We start from the raw sequence: 17,073 nt of genomic DNA, 5'->3' as shown, positions 1-17,073 counted from the left end.
ACACAGGGACTCCCAGAGCATCCAGAACCCCCACAAGCACCCCAAGACCCCCACGAGCACCCCGTGGGCATCCAGAGACCCCCCCGGAGCACAACAAGAACCCCCAGAAGCACCCCAAGACCCTCAGGACCATCCTCTGGGCACCCAGACACCCACGGGACCACCCCAAGAACCCCCGGCAGCACCCCAAAGGCAGCCGGTACAGACCTCAGAGTTCTGCACCATCTATTTGCATGGACCTTAACAGACCTCATGCTTTCCCACAGGAGACTTCTCTCACCTTCAGCCCTCTATCTTGTGATGCGCAGGCCCGGGCCGTTTACTCGGCGTCTCCCGTCACTTTGGGGTTCCTTTAGACTGGCTTTCGAGGATTCCTTTACAAGGGGAGCACACATAGGCTACACAGACTATAAGCAAAGGGAAAAGCAAGCACTTCAGTCACTACAATCATGCCTTACGCTAAGGGTATTTTGCAAAGCCAGCGTCTTACCAACCCGACGACCAGCAGAAAGACGAACCATCCCTACATTCTCGGATCGTCTTGCGCCGCAAACTCAGCCCCAGCAGTCGGTAGGTGCCAGCTTTACGTGGGCGTCCCCACGGAGGCAACGGTGACCTCGCTGTACACCGGCCCACTGTTCTTCGGGAAAATCCCGGTATTTATACATTTGCCAAGGAAACGGGTTTCGACACACGTGGCCAGCGGGTGCCGAAACACGCCTCAATTGGCAACTCTCAACATAGGGAGCCTACGGCGCATGCGCTCGCCGATCGAGCGCGCTGCACGAGCCACAGCCACCCCGTCTATTGGTTCCTAGGCCTTGTTCACGCAACATATTACCATACTCCAGCATTTACGTATTAACCTACACTCAAGCCAACAGCAAAAGGTAACAAAGCAAGCAAAATTATACCTTGTACTTTATATTTCTTCGTTACGGCACGTCTTCCACGTCCTTCACGTCCTCCCCTAACATTTTCTCAACCTTCCTTCTCCTTCTGTATTCAGCATTTTCACACAATAGACCATGAACCGTCTGTTTTCTATGCTGACTGCCGTTTTCTTAGCTATCTATTTCTCACCCAGCGTCCAGCCACGGACCAAAAGCCCATCTTTTAACCCTTCCGTATGCGTGTGTATCTCCCGTCAGCTGCGGACAGACTAAAACAGAACAGACCTCATCGACACCCAAATCCAACTGCAAAACCCACCTCAGTAAGGCTGGTGAACACACCTCCCTTTCCCAACCAAAAGGTGCCCTGGTCCCAAAAGTTTAGAAACCCCTTCTCTTCTCCTCAACCGTCAGGGAAGGAACCCCGCTCCTTCCTGACAGCTCCTGCCCTGGATTTGCACCCCTGAACCCCCTGTGTCGCCCGCTCCCCGGGAGCTGCTCTTCCCAGCTATGCCCAGGCTTCCGCGAGCACCTCCTATCTTCCACCTTCCCACACACTCTCACCTCTGCTACAGCCCCACAAAATAAGCAAAGTCCTGACGCTTGTCATCTACGAGGGGCTGGCCGCAAGCTGCATCCGTTCTAGGGACAACATGATACTCTGTGGGCGAACGGGAAAGGCCATGAGCCGTTCCATACGCTGAAAGGTACTATGCCTTAGATGTCCCTGCTACTTTCTTGAACAATGCTAGAACTCCGTCTACAGATGCATACAAGATGCTCACCTCAACCCCTGCTAAATACTCTCACCATTGCTCCTATCCAGAGACGATGTCAACAGCTTCTGCAATATACAGCGTCTGGTGGAAAAAAAAAACACAACAAGGTTCCATCTTCAATAAAGTCAGGAATTCCAAAACAATACAATGCACCTGGAATAAAATAAAAACCAAAACCATATTATTAACCAAAACCATACATCTTGCCACCTCTGAACACCCAATACAAATTTACTGACCTGGGGGGAAAAAAAAAAAAGCTGCATACAAGTGTGCTTTCTTCTACACATGCAGCTGAACCTTGACTGGTCCGGAAGCCCTTACCTTAAACAGACACCTCTGCTTCTCTAAATATCAAAACAAGGCTACGCAAAGAGCTTAGGCAGCTCAAAAGCTGCAGTCAGCTGCAGGAACAGCAGACCACCTCCAGAGAAGCCCAGCAGCAGAATGAGCTGCCTGAGGAGAGGCTGTAGCTCATATGCTCCGGGCCCCACCCACCACCCTTCCCACAATCCCCTGGCAAAGGGGAGGAGAGAACGACCAGAAGCACGGGGAACAAAACCAGAGCCCCGGGAACAAAACCAGGGCCCGGGGGACAAAACCAGGGCCCCGGGAACAAAACCAGGGCCCCGGGAACAAAACCAGAGCCCGGGGAACAAAACCAGAGCCCCGGGAACAAAACCAGAGCCTGGGGAACAAAACCAGGGCCCGGGGAACAAAACCAGAGTCCCGGGAACAAAACCGCGGCCCGCGGGAGAGAACCAGAGCCAGCGGGAGAGAACCAGAGCTCCGGGAACAAAACCAGAGCCCCGGAAACAAAACCAGAGCCCCGGAAACAAAACCAGGGCCCCGGGAACAAAACCAGAGCCCGGGGAACAAAACCAGGGCCCCGGGAACAAAACCAGGGCCCCGGGAACAAAGCCAGGGCCCCGGGAACAAAGCCAGGGCCCGGGAAAAAAAACCAGAGCGCGGGAAACAAAACCAGAGCCCGGGGGACAAAACCAGGGCCCGGGGAACACAACCAGGACCCTGGAACACAACCAGGGCCCCGGGAACAAAACCAGGGCCCCGGGAACAAAACCAGGGCCCCGGGAACAAAACCAGGGCCCCGGGAACAAAACCAGAGCCTGGGGAACAAAACCAGGGCCCGGGGAACAAAACCAGAGTCCCGGGAACAAAACCGCGGCCCGCGGGAGAGAACCAGAGCCAGCGGGAGAGAACCAGAGCTCCGGGAACAAAACCAGAGCCCCGGAAACAAAACCAGAGCCCCGGAAACAAAACCAGAGCCCCGGAAACAAAACCAGAGCCCGGGGAACAAAACCAGGGCCCCGGGGACAAAACCAGAGCGCTGGAAACAAAAACAGAGCCCGGGGGACAAAACCAGGGCCCGGGGGACAAAACCAGAACCCCGGGGAGAAAACCAGAGCCCCGGGAACACAACCAGAGCCCCGGGAAAAAAACCAGAGCCCCGGGAACAAAACCAGGGCCCCGGGAACAAAACCCCTGACCCCGACCCCTGACCCCTGACCCCTTACCCTGACCCCTGACCCCTGACCCCTGACCTGACCCTTGACCCCTGACCCCTGACCCCTGACCCTGACCCCTGACCCCTGACCCCTGAGCCTAACCCCTGACCCTGACCCCTGACCTGACCCCTGACCCCTGACCCTAACCCCTGACCCCTGACCCCGACCCCTGACCCCTGACCCTGACCCCTGACCCCGACCCCTGACCCCTGACCCCGACCCCTGACCCCGACCCCTGACCCCTGAGCCTAACCCCTGACCCTGACCCCTGACCTGACCCCTGACCCCTGACCCCTGACCCCGACCCCTGACCCTGACCCCTGACCCCTGACCCTGACCCTGACCCCTGACCCCGACCCCTGACCCCTGACCCTGACCCCTGACCTGACCCCTGACCCTAACCCCTGACCCCGACCCCTGACCCTAACCCCGACCCCTGACCCTGACCCTGACCCCTGACCCCTGACCCCGACCCCTGACCCCAACCCTAACCCCTAACCCCTAACCCCTAACCCTAACCCCAACCCCTAACCCTAACCCCAACCCCTAACCCTAACCCCAACCCCAATGACCCTAACCCTAACCCTAAACCCTAACCCTAACCCCAAACCCTAACCCTAACCCCTAACCCTAACGGCCCTAACCGTTCCTCTAACCCCAACCCTAAACCCCTAACACTAACCCCAACCCCAACCCCAACCCCCTAACCCTAACCCCCTAAGCTCTAAACCTAACCCCACCGTTAACCCTAACGGCCCTAACCCTAAGCCCATCTCTCTAGCCCTAAACCTCTAACCCCAACCCCTAATGCCCTAATTCTATCAGCCCTAACCCCTAACTGTGACCCTAACTCCTAACCCCAATGACCCTAACCCCGATCCTGACCCCTAACCTTAATCCCCTGAACCTCAACTATGATCCTGATCCCAACCCCCTAAGTCACAAGCTGCAAGTCATTATCCTAAGGTTAACTATGGTGCCTAACTGTAACCACAACCTCTAACCTCTTACCCTAAGTGCTGTAACTCTAACTTGTAATTCCTAATCTTAACCTCACCCCTTGCTGTAACCCTGTTTTACCTTTTGTCTTCTCCGTGTTTAGTATTTACTTCCGGTGTACTAAGTGCGACTTCCAGCCTCAGCTTGTGTCCGTCTGCTTTATTTTGATCGTTCCGGGTTGTTTTTCGGTCATAAAAGTGCATTTCCGGTGGCTTTACGGCGACTTCCGGTGTTGCTGGAGGACTTCCGGTGTTGCTGGAGGACTTCCGGTGCTGCTGGAGGACTTCCGGTGCTGCTGGAGGACTTCCGGACTACAGAGACTAACTTCCGGTGTGGCACTCTATGGTCCGGAAGTCCATCTCTATGGTCCGGAAGTCCATCTCTATGGTCCGGAAGACCTCTAAGTGTACTGTCTAGACTGGGCGTTGCTCTCTATGGTCTGGAGGTTTAGCTCTGTGGTCTGAAAGTCCTCCAGCTGTACTCTATGGTCTGGAGACTGCTTTTACGGTGAGGAAATCATGCAGCAGACCTCTATGGTATGGAGATGAGTCTATGTTGTGTCGAAGTCATCTGGCTGTGTGGAAGAGACATGGTTCGAATGGTTTTAAGTGGTGCATTTATTTTTTAACCCTTGGTGTGCTAAAAAAAAAAATTTGCTAATTTGCATATTTTGTGAATTTATTCGGATAATGAGCAGTTAATTAGCATTCCAAGTGGGAGGGATGAATGGTTGCAATAACAGTAGATGATGATTATTGTAATCATTAATTACTCCCACTATAAGTACTAGTAATTTGTATATTTTAATAAAATGAAAAATATTAACTCTGGTGCAGCAGTAGAAAATGGCACAGTGAGTGGCAGCAATTTTTTAAATTTTTTTTTAAAATTTTTTGTAATTATGGCTGCCGAAGAGAATGCCATTTTCTACTGCTGCTATTTAAAATTTTAAAAAGCAAACACCCAAAAACAAACCCAAAACAGGCCCAACACCAAGACAAACACAAAAACCCAGAAGACGCAACAAACCAAAACCAAGACAAACACAAAAACACTGAAAATATAACCTAACAAAGATGCACACAAAACCCCAGACAACACAGCACCCCCAAGATAAACACAGGAAAGGCCTCTAACCGACACAGCAAACCCACAAACAGAGACAACACATTGATGACAAAACACACGTACACACAAAAAAAAACCCAAAGACCAACATGGACAAAAAAGACATGGGAAACGAAACAGATAAAGAGACCTTTATTAAAACTTTGTTACAATCATATTTTTATTATGCCTTAGACCACTAATAAAGACTGGATTAACTACCACAATTAGCTCTAACTGCAATTAGGATAATTAAACACAGCCGTATTAGCATTCCATCTTTACTGCACAGTTTGATGTGTTTCTTAGAATACTACTTAGACGCAATTTACGCCTGCTAGTGTCTCGTTAACATCGGTATTACAATCTGCATCATTTATGCCCAAGTAGTAATCTACATTTCTTTAAAACTATTCAAAGCTACTACAACCTTTACACAACTACAAATACTTGAAATATACTTAGGAGCCAGTAACACACAGGCATTCTTTTAACCGGTCCGTAGCTAAATTTATCTATAGATATTGACAACTCTCCCTCTGTTGACTAATTCTCATTTAAATCGTCATTTGCAAAAGTTATTAGCACAACAGTCCCTCAGAAAGAGCTGTGAACACTTGTAACAATTCCCCCCCCCCAACAGCTATCTTTACCCACAGACATTAACAACGCCCACTTGGCTAGGTACTTTCATTTGTTTTTTCAGTTCTTACTGTGATTCCAATCAAGAAAAATTTCTGCCTGTAATTTTCCTAAAAGTAAGTTTTACGTGTAATTTGGTCCATTGCTGACTCCCAGTAAAATTTTCAATATCATTTTTTACATTTCAAATGTACAATGTACTTTCATTTCCGAGATAAAAATTACTCTCTAGTTGACCAAATACTTGCAACAATTACATTTACTCGCTTCTCACTCATTATTTTAGAAAATACATTGCGCCTCTAAAAACCAGCGCCCCGGGAACAAAACCAGCACCCCGGCAACAAAACCAACGCCCCGGCAACAAAACCAACGCCCCGGCAACAAAACCGCAGCCCGCGGGAGAAAACCAGAGCCGGGAAACAAAACCAGAGCCCCGGGAACAAAACCAGAGCACGGGAAACAAAACCAGAGCCCGGGGGACAAAACCAGGGCCCCGGGGGAGAAAACCAGAGCCCCGGGAACAAAACCAGAGCCCCGGGAACAAAACCAGAGCCCCGGGAACACAACCAGAGCCCCGGGAACACAACCAGAGCCCCGGGAACACAACCAGGGCCCCGGGAACACAACCAGGGCCCCGGGAACAAAACCAGGGCCCCGGGAACACAATCAGGGCCCCGGGAACACAACCAGGGCCCCGGGAACACAACCAGGGCCCCGGGAACACAACCAGGGCCCCGGGAACAAAACCAGGGCCCCGGGAACAAAACCAGGGCCCCGGGAACAAAACCAGGGCCCCAAAAACAAAACCAGAGCCCGGGGGAGAAAACCAGAACCCCGGGGAGAAAACCAGAGCCCCGGGAACAAAACCAGAGCCCCGGGAACAAAACCAGAGCCCCGGGGAACAAAACCAGAGCCCCGGTCTCAAAAGCCGGGCCCGAGGCGCGTTACCCGAGCTCCGAACAGTGGAAGTGGCGCCCCGTGAGCAGCAGAACCGGCACCTAGAACCGGCACCTAGAACCCGCACCTAGAAACCCAGGAGCCTGCTGTGGGCACACCGGGACCCCCAGCAGCACCGCAAATAGGCCCAGAAGCACGCCAAGACGCCCAGAAGCATCCTCTGGCCACCCCGACAACCCCAGGAGCACCCCGTGGGCACACAGGGACTCCCAGAGCATCCAGAACCCCCACAAGCACCCCAAGACCCCCACGAGCACCCCGTGGGCATCCAGAGACCCCCCCGGAGCACAACAAGAACCCCCAGAAGCACCCCAAGACCCTCAGGACCATCCTCTGGGCACCCAGACACCCACGGGACCACCCCAAGAACCCCCGGCAGCACCCCAAAGGCAGCCGGTACAGACCTCAGAGTTCTGCACCATCTATTTGCATGGACCTTAACAGACCTCATGCTTTCCCACAGGAGACTTCTCTCACCTTCAGCCCTCTATCTTGTGATGCGCAGGCCCGGGCCGTTTACTCGGCGTCTCCCGTCACTTTGGGGTTCCTTTAGACTGGCTTTCGAGGATTCCTTTACAAGGGGAGCACACATAGGCTACACAGACTATAAGCAAAGGGAAAAGCAAGCACTTCAGTCACTACAATCATGCCTTACGCTAAGGGTATTTTGCAAAGCCAGCGTCTTACCAACCCGACGACCAGCAGAAAGACGAACCATCCCTACATTCTCGGATCGTCTTGCGCCGCAAACTCAGCCCCAGCAGTCGGTAGGTGCCAGCTTTACGTGGGCGTCCCCACGGAGGCAACGGTGACCTCGCTGTACACCGGCCCACTGTTCTTCGGGAAAATCCCGGTATTTATACATTTGCCAAGGAAACGGGTTTCGACACACGTGGCCAGCGGGTGCCGAAACACGCCTCAATTGGCAACTCTCAACATAGGGAGCCTACGGCGCATGCGCTCGCCGATCGAGCGCGCTGCACGAGCCACAGCCACCCCGTCTATTGGTTCCTAGGCCTTGTTCACGCAACATATTACCATACTCCAGCATTTACGTATTAACCTACACTCAAGCCAACAGCAAAAGGTAACAAAGCAAGCAAAATTATACCTTGTACTTTATATTTCTTCGTTACGGCACGTCTTCCACGTCCTTCACGTCCTCCCCTAACATTTTCTCAACCTTCCTTCTCCTTCTGTATTCAGCATTTTCACACAATAGACCATGAACCGTCTGTTTTCTATGCTGACTGCCGTTTTCTTAGCTATCTATTTCTCACCCAGCGTCCAGCCACGGACCAAAAGCCCATCTTTTAACCCTTCCGTATGCGTGTGTATCTCCCGTCAGCTGCGGACAGACTAAAACAGAACAGACCTCATCGACACCCAAATCCAACTGCAAAACCCACCTCAGTAAGGCTGGTGAACACACCTCCCTTTCCCAACCAAAAGGTGCCCTGGTCCCAAAAGTTTAGAAACCCCTTCTCTTCTCCTCAACCGTCAGGGAAGGAACCCCGCTCCTTCCTGACAGCTCCTGCCCTGGATTTGCACCCCTGAACCCCCTGTGTCGCCCGCTCCCCGGGAGCTGCTCTTCCCAGCTATGCCCAGGCTTCCGCGAGCACCTCCTATCTTCCACCTTCCCACACACTCTCACCTCTGCTACAGCCCCACAAAATAAGCAAAGTCCTGACGCTTGTCATCTACGAGGGGCTGGCCGCAAGCTGCATCCGTTCTAGGGACAACATGATACTCTGTGGGCGAACGGGAAAGGCCATGAGCCGTTCCATACGCTGAAAGGTACTATGCCTTAGATGTCCCTGCTACTTTCTTGAACAATGCTAGAACTCCGTCTACAGATGCATACAAGATGCTCACCTCAACCCCTGCTAAATACTCTCACCATTGCTCCTATCCAGAGACGATGTCAACAGCTTCTGCAATATACAGCGTCTGGTGGAAAAAAAAAACACAACAAGGTTCCATCTTCAATAAAGTCAGGAATTCCAAAACAATACAATGCACCTGGAATAAAATAAAAACCAAAACCATATTATTAACCAAAACCATACATCTTGCCACCTCTGAACACCCAATACAAATTTACTGACCTGGGGGGAAAAAAAAAAAAGCTGCATACAAGTGTGCTTTCTTCTACACATGCAGCTGAACCTTGACTGGTCCGGAAGCCCTTACCTTAAACAGACACCTCTGCTTCTCTAAATATCAAAACAAGGCTACGCAAAGAGCTTAGGCAGCTCAAAAGCTGCAGTCAGCTGCAGGAACAGCAGACCACCTCCAGAGAAGCCCAGCAGCAGAATGAGCTGCCTGAGGAGAGGCTGTAGCTCATATGCTCCGGGCCCCACCCACCACCCTTCCCACAATCCCCTGGCAAAGGGGAGGAGAGAACGACCAGAAGCACGGGGAACAAAACCAGAGCCCCGGGAACAAAACCAGGGCCCGGGGGACAAAACCAGAGCCCCGGGAACAAAACAAGAGCCCGGGGAACAAAACAAGAGCCCCGGGAACAAAACCAGAGCCCCGGGAACAAAACCAGAGCCCGGGGGACAAAACCAGGGCCCGGGGGACAAAACCAGGGCCCGGGGGACAAAACCAGAGCCCGGGGGACAAAACCAGGGCCCTGGAAACAAAACCAGAGCCCCGGGAACAAAACCAGAGCCCGGGGAACAAAACCAGAGCCCCGGGAACAAAACCAGGGCCCCGGGAACAAAACCAGGGCCCCGGGAACAAAACAAGAGCCCGGGGGACAAAACCAGTGCCCCGGGAACAAAACCAGGGCCCGGGGGAGAAAACCAGAACCCCGGGGAGAAAACCACAGCCCCGGGGAGAAAACCAGAGCCCCGGGAACAAAACCAGAGCCCCGGGAACAAAACCAGAGCCCGGGGAACAAAACCAGGGCCCCGGGAACAAAACCAGAGTCCCGGGAACAAAACCGCGGCCCGCGGGAGAGAACCAGAGCCAGCGGGAGAGAACCAGAGCCAGCGGGAGAGAACCAGAGCTCCGGGAACAAAACCAGAGCCCCGGAAACAAAACCAGAGCCCCGGAAACAAAACCAGGGCCCGGGGAACAAAACCAGAGCCCGGGGAACAAAACCAGGGCCCCGGGGACAAAACCAGAGCGCTGGAAACAAAAACAGAGCCCGGGAGACAAAACCAGGGCCCGGGAAACAAAACCAGAACCCCGGGGAGAAAACCAGAGCCCCGGGAACAAAACCAGAGCCCCGGGAAAAAAACCAGAGCCCCGGGAACAAAACCAGAGCACGGGAAACAAAACCAGAGCCCGGGGGACAAAACCAGGGCCCCGGGGAGAAAACCAGAGCCCCGGGAACAAAACCAGAGCCCCGGGAACACAACCAGAGCCCCGGGAACACAACCAGGGCCCCGGGAACACAACCAGGGCCCCGGGAACAAAACCAGGGCCCCGGGAACAAAACCAGGGCCCCGGGAACAAAACCAGAGCCCCGGGAACACAATCAGGGCCCCTGGAACACAACCAGGGCCCCGGGAACAAAACCAGGGCCCCGGGAACAAAACCAGGGCCCCAAAAACAAAACCAGAGCCCGGGGGAGAAAACCAGAACCCCGGGGAGAAAACCAGAGCCCCGGGAACAAAACCAGGGCCCGGGGGACAAAACCAGGGCCCCGGGAACAAAACCAGAGCCCCGGGAACAAAACCAGGGCCCGGGGGACAAAACCAGGGCCCCGGAAACAAAACCAGGGCCCCTGAAACAAAACCAGGGCCCCTGGAACAAAACCAGGGCCCCGGGAACAAAACCAGGGCCCCGGGAACAAAACCAGAGCCCCGGGAACAAAACCAAGGCCCGGGGGACAAAACCAGGGCCCGGGGAAGAAAACCAGGGCCCGGGGGACAAAACAAGGGCCCGGGGGACAAAACCAGGGCCGCGGGAACAAAACCAGGGCCCCAGGGAGAAAACCAGAGCCCCGGGGAGAAAACCAGAGCGCCGGGGAGAAAACCAGAGCCCTGGGAACAAAACCAGGGCCCCGGGAACAAAACCAGGGCCCTGGGAACAAAACCAGGGCCCGGGAGAAAAAACCAGGGCCGCGGGAACAAAACCAGGGCCGCGGGAACAAAACAAGGGCCTCGGGAACAAAACCAGGGCCCGGGGGACAAAACCAGGGCCCGGGGGACAAAACCAGGGCCCGGGGGACAAAACCAGGGCCCGGGGGACAAAACCAGGGCCCCGGGAACAAAACCAGGGCCCCTGAAACAAAACCAGGGCCCCTGGAACAAAACCAGGGCCCCGGGAACAAAACCAGGGCCCCGGGAACAAAACCAGGGCCCCGGGAACAAAACCATGGCCGGGGGGACAAAACCAGGGCCCGGGGGACAAAACCAGGGCCCGGGGGACAAAACCATGGCTGGGGGGACAAAACCAGGGCCCGGGGGACAAAACCAGGGCCCCGGGAACAAAACCAGGGCCCCGGGAACAAAACCAGAGCCCCGGGAACAAAACCAGAGCCCCGGGGACAAAACCAGAGCCCCGGGGACAAAACCAGAGCCCCGGGAACAAAACCAGGGCCCGGGGGACAAAACCAGGGCCCCGGGAAAAAAACCAGAGCCCCGGGAACAAAACCGAGCCCCGGGAACAAAACCAGAGCCCCGGGAACAAAACCAGGGCCCCGGGAACAAAGCCAGGGCCCCGGGAACAAAGCCAGGGCCCGGGAAAAAAAACCAGAGCGCGGGAAACAAAACCAGAGCCCGGGGGACAAAACCAGGGCCCGGGGAACACAACCAGGACCCTGGAACACAACCAGGGCCCCGGGAACAAAACCAGGGCCCCGGGAACAAAACCAGGGCCCCGGGAACAAAACCAGAGCCTGGGGAACAAAACCAGAGTCCCGGGAACAAAACCGCGGCCCGCGGGAGAGAACCAGAGCCAGCGGGAGAGAACCAGAGCTCCGGGAACAAAACCAGAGCCCCGGAAACAAAACCAGAGCCCCGGAAACAAAACCAGAGCCCCGGAAACAAAACCAGGGCCCCGGGAACAAAACCAGAGCCCGGGGAACAAAACCAGGGCCCCGGGGACAAAACCAGAGCGCTGGAAACAAAAACAGAGCCCGGGGGACAAAACCAGGGCCCGGGGGACAAAACCAGAAGCACGGGGAACAAAACCAGAGCCCCGGGAACACAACCAGAGCCCCGGGAAAAAAACCAGAGCCCCGGGAACAAAACCAGGGCCCCGGGAACAAAACCCCTGACCCCGACCCCTGACCCCTGACCCCTTACCCTGACCCCTGACCCCTGACCCCTGACCTGACCCTTGACCCCTGACCCCTGACCCCTGACCCTGACCCCTGACCCCTGAGCCTAACCCCTGACCCTGACCCCTGACCTGACCCCTGACCCCTGACCCTAACCCCTGACCCCTGACCCCGACCCCTGACCCCTGACCCTGACCCCTGACCCCTGACCCCGACCCCTGACCCCTGACTCCGACCCCTGACCCTGACCCCTGACCCCTGAGCCTAACCCCTGACCCTGACCCCTGACCTGACCCCTGACCCCTGACCCTAACCCCTGACCCCTGACCCCTGACCCCGACCCCTGACCCCTGACCCCTTACCCTGACCCCTGACCCCTGACCTGACCCCTGACCCCTGACCCCTGACCCCTGACCCTGACCCCTGACCCCTGAGCCTAACCCCTGACCCCTGAGCCCTGACCTGACCCCTGACCCTAACCCCTGACCCCTGACCCCGACCCCTGACCCCTGACCCTGACCCCTGACCCCTGACCCCGACCCCTGACCCCTGACCCCTGACTCCGACCCCTGACCCTAACCCCTGACCCTGACCCCTGACCTGACCCCTGACCCCTGACCCTAACCCCTGACCCCTGACCCCGACCCCTGACCCCGACCCCTGACCCCTGACCCCTGACCCCTGACCCCGACCCCTGACCCCGACCCCTGACCCCTGACCCCTGACCTGACCCCTGACCCTAACCCCGACCCCTGACCCTGACCCTGACCCCTGACCCTGACCCCTGACCCCTGACCCCTGACCCCTAACCCCTAACCCCAACCCCTAACCCTAACCCCAACCCCAACCCCTAACCCTAACCCCAACCCCAACCCCTAACCCTAACCCCAACCCCAATGACCCTAACCCTAACCCTAAACCCTAACCCTAACCCCAAACCCTAACCCTAACCCCTAACCCTAACGGCCCTAACCGTTCCTCTAACCCCAACCCTAAACCCCTAACACTAACCCCAACCCCAACCCCAACCCCCTAACCCTAACCCCCTAAGCTCTAAACCTAACCCCACCGTTAACCCTAACGGCCCTAACCCTAAGCCCATCTCTCTAGCCCTAAACCTCTAACCCCAACCCCTAATGCCCTAATTCTATCAGCCCTAACCCCTAACTGTGACCCTAACTCCTAACCCCAATGACCCTAACCCCGATCCTGACCCCTAACCTTAATCCCCTGAACCTCAACTATGATCCTGATCCCAACCCCCTAAGTCACAAGCTGCAAGTCATTATCCTAAGGTTAACTATGGTGCCTAACTGTAACCACAACCTCTAACCTCTTACCCTAAGTGCTGTAACTCTAACTTGTAATTCCTAATCTTAACCTCACCCCTTGCTGTAACCCTGTTTTACCTTTTGTCTTCTCCGTGTTTAGTATTTACTTCCGGTGTACTAAGTGCGACTTCCAGCCTCAGCTTGTGTCCGTCTGCTTTATTTTGATCGTTCCGGGTTGTTTTTCGGTCATAAAAGTGCATTTCCGGTGGCTTTACGGCGACTTCCGGTGTTGCTGGAGGACTTCCGGTGTTGCTGGAGGACTTCCGGTGTTGCTGGAGGACTTCCGGTGTTGCTGGAGGACTTCCGGTGCTGCTGGAGGACTTCCGGTGCTGCTGGAGGACTTCCGGTGCTGCTGGAGGACTTCCGGACTACAGAGACTAACTTCCGGTGTGGCACTCTATGGTCCGGAAGTCCATCTCTATGGTCCGGAAGTCCATCTCTATGGTCCGGAAGACCTCTAAGTGTACTGTCTAGACTGGGCGTTGCTCTCTATGGTCTGGAGGTTTAGCTCTGTGGTCTGAAAGTCCTCCAGCTGTACTCTATGGTCTGGAGACTGCTTTTACGGTGAGGAAATCATGCAGCAGACCTCTATGGTATGGAGATGAGTCTATGTTGTGTCGAAGTCATCTGGCTGTGTGGAAGAGACATGGTTCGAATGGTTTTAAGTGGTGCATTTATTTTTTAACCCTTGGTGTGCTAAAAAAAAAAATTTGCTAATTTGCATATTTTGTGAATTTATTCGGATAATGAGCAGTTAATTAGCATTCCAAGTGGGAGGGATGAATGGTTGCAATAACAGTAGATGATGATTATTGTAATCATTAATTACTCCCACTATAAGTACTAGTAATTTGTATATTTTAATAAAATGAAAAATATTAACTCTGGTGCAGCAGTAGAAAATGGCACAGTGAGTGGCAGCAATTTTTTAAATTTTTTTTTAAAATTTTTTGTAATTATGGCTGCCGAAGAGAATGCCATTTTCTACTGCTGCTATTTAAAATTTTAAAAAGCAAACACCCAAAAACAAACCCAAAACAGGCCCAACACCAAGACAAACACAAAAACCCAGAAGACGCAACAAACCAAAACCAAGACAAACACAAAAACACTGAAAATATAACCTAACAAAGATGCACACAAAACCCCAGACAACACAGCACCCCCAAGATAAACACAGGAAAGGCCTCTAACCGACACAGCAAACCCACAAACAGAGACAACACATTGATGACAAAACACACGTACACACAAAAAAAAACCCAAAGACCAACATGGACAAAAAAGACATGGGAAACGAAACAGATAAAGAGACCTTTATTAAAACTTTGTTACAATCATATTTTTATTATGCCTTAGACCACTAATAAAGACTGGATTAACTACCACAATTAGCTCTAACTGCAATTAGGATAATTAAACACAGCCGTATTAGCATTCCATCTTTACTGCACAGTTTGATGTGTTTCTTAGAATACTACTTAGACGCAATTTACGCCTGCTAGTGTCTCGTTAACATCGGTATTACAATCTGCATCATTTATGCCCAAGTAGTAATCTACATTTCTTTAAAACTATTCAAAGCTACTACAACCTTTACACAACTACAAATACTTGAAATATACTTAGGAGCCAGTAACACACAGGCATTCTTTTAACCGGTCCGTAGCTAAATTTATCTATAGATATTGACAACTCTCCCTCTGTTGACTAATTCTCATTTAAATCGTCATTTGCAAAAGTTATTAGCACAACAGTCCCTCAGAAAGAGCTGTGAACACTTGTAACAATTCCCCCCCCCCAACAGCTATCTTTACCCACAGACATTAACAACGCCCACTTGGCTAGGTACTTTCATTTGTTTTTTCAGTTCTTACTGTGATTCCAATCAAGAAAAATTTCTGCCTGTAATTTTCCTAAAAGTAAGTTTTACGTGTAATTTGGTCCATTGCTGACTCCCAGTAAAATTTTCAATATCATTTTTTACATTTCAAATGTACAATGTACTTTCATTTCCGAGATAAAAATTACTCTCTAGTTGACCAAATACTTGCAACAATTACATTTACTCGCTTCTCACTCATTATTTTAGAAAATACATTGCGCCTCTAAAAACCAGCGCCCCGGGAACAAAACCAGCACCCCGGCAACAAAACCAACGCCCCGGCAACAAAACCAACGCCCCGGCAACAAAACCGCAGCCCGCGGGAGAAAACCAGAGCCGGGAAACAAAACCAGAGCCCCGGGAACAAAACCAGAGCACGGGAAACAAAACCAGAGCCCGGGGGACAAAACCAGGGCCCCGGGGGAGAAAACCAGAGCCCCGGGAACAAAACCAGAGCCCCGGGAACAAAACCAGAGCCCCGGGAACAAAACCAGAGCCCCGGGAACACAACCAGAGCCCCGGGAACACAACCAGGGCCCCGGGAACAAAACCAGGGCCCCGGGAACAAAACCAGAGCCCCGGGAACACAATCAGGGCCCCTGGAACACAACCAGGGCCCCGGGAACAAAACCAGGGCCCCGGGAACAAAACCAGGGCCCCGGGAACAAAACCAGGGCCCCAAAAACAAAACCAGAGCCCGGGGGAGAAAACCAGAACCCCGGGGAGAAAACCAGAGCCCCGGGAACAAAACCAGAGCCCCGGGAACAAAACCAGAGCCCCGGGGAACAAAACCAGAGCCCCGGTCTCAAAAGCCGGGCCCGAGGCGCGTTACCCGAGCTCCGAACAGTGGAAGTGGCGCCCCGTGAGCAGCAGAACCGGCACCTAGAACCGGCACCTAGAACCCGCACCTAGAAACCCAGGAGCCTGCTGTGGGCACACCGGGACCCCCAGCAGCACCGCAAATAGGCCCAGAAGCACGCCAAGACGCCCAGAAGCATCCTCTGGCCACCCCGACAACCCCAGGAGCACCCCGTGGGCACACAGGGACTCCCAGAGCATCCAGAACCCCCACAAGCACCCCAAGACCCCCACGAGCACCCCGTGGGCATCCAGAGACCCCCCCGGAGCACAACAAGAACCCCCAGAAGCACCCCAAGACCCTCAGGACCATCCTCTGGGCACCCAGACACCCACGGGACCACCCCAAGAACCCCCGGCAGCACCCCAAAGGCAGCCGGTACAGACCTCAGAGTTCTGCACCATCTATTTGCATGGACCTTAACAGACCTCATGCTTTCCCACAGGAGACTTCTCTCACCTTCAGCCCTCTATCTTGTGATGCGCAGGCCCGGGCCGTTTACTCGGCGTCTCCCGTCACTTTGGGGTTCCTTTAGACTGGCTTTCGAGGATTCCTTTACAAGGGGAGCACACATAGGCTACACAGACTATAAGCAAAGGGAAAAGCAAGCACTTCAGTCACTACAATCATGCCTTACGCTAAGGGTATTTTGCAAAGCCAGCGTCTTACCAACCCGACGACCAGCAGAAAGACGAACCATCCCTACATTCTCGGATCGTCTTGCGCCGCAAACTCAGCCCCAGCAGTCGGTAGGTGCCAGCTTTACGTGGGCGTCCCCACGGAGGCAACGGTGACCTCGCTGTACACCGGCCCACTGTTCTTCGGGAAAATCCCGGTATTTATACATTTGCCA

General features: G+C 53.8%; 1 long non-coding RNA gene across 1 annotated transcript; it reads right to left on the bottom strand.

The window, feature by feature from the left end:
• Positions 1–1,001: 1,001 nt before the first annotated feature.
• LOC142076322 (uncharacterized) lies at positions 1,002–8,265 on the bottom strand. Its single transcript, XR_012671139.1, has 4 exons — positions 8,018–8,265; positions 7,384–7,510; positions 1,679–1,753; positions 1,002–1,162 (listed from the first exon to the last, which is right to left on the bottom strand). It is a non-coding gene; the product is annotated as an uncharacterized LOC142076322 (long non-coding RNA).
• Positions 8,266–17,073: the final 8,808 nt, after the last annotated feature.

Source organism: Calonectris borealis, unplaced genomic scaffold (genome assembly GCF_964195595.1).
Source record: "Calonectris borealis unplaced genomic scaffold, bCalBor7.hap1.2 HAP1_SCAFFOLD_43, whole genome shotgun sequence".
Taxonomy (NCBI): Eukaryota; Metazoa; Chordata; class Aves; order Procellariiformes; family Procellariidae; genus Calonectris; species Calonectris borealis.
Note: the sequence above shows the minus strand (reverse complement) of the source record. Positions and strands in the feature narration are given on the sequence as shown.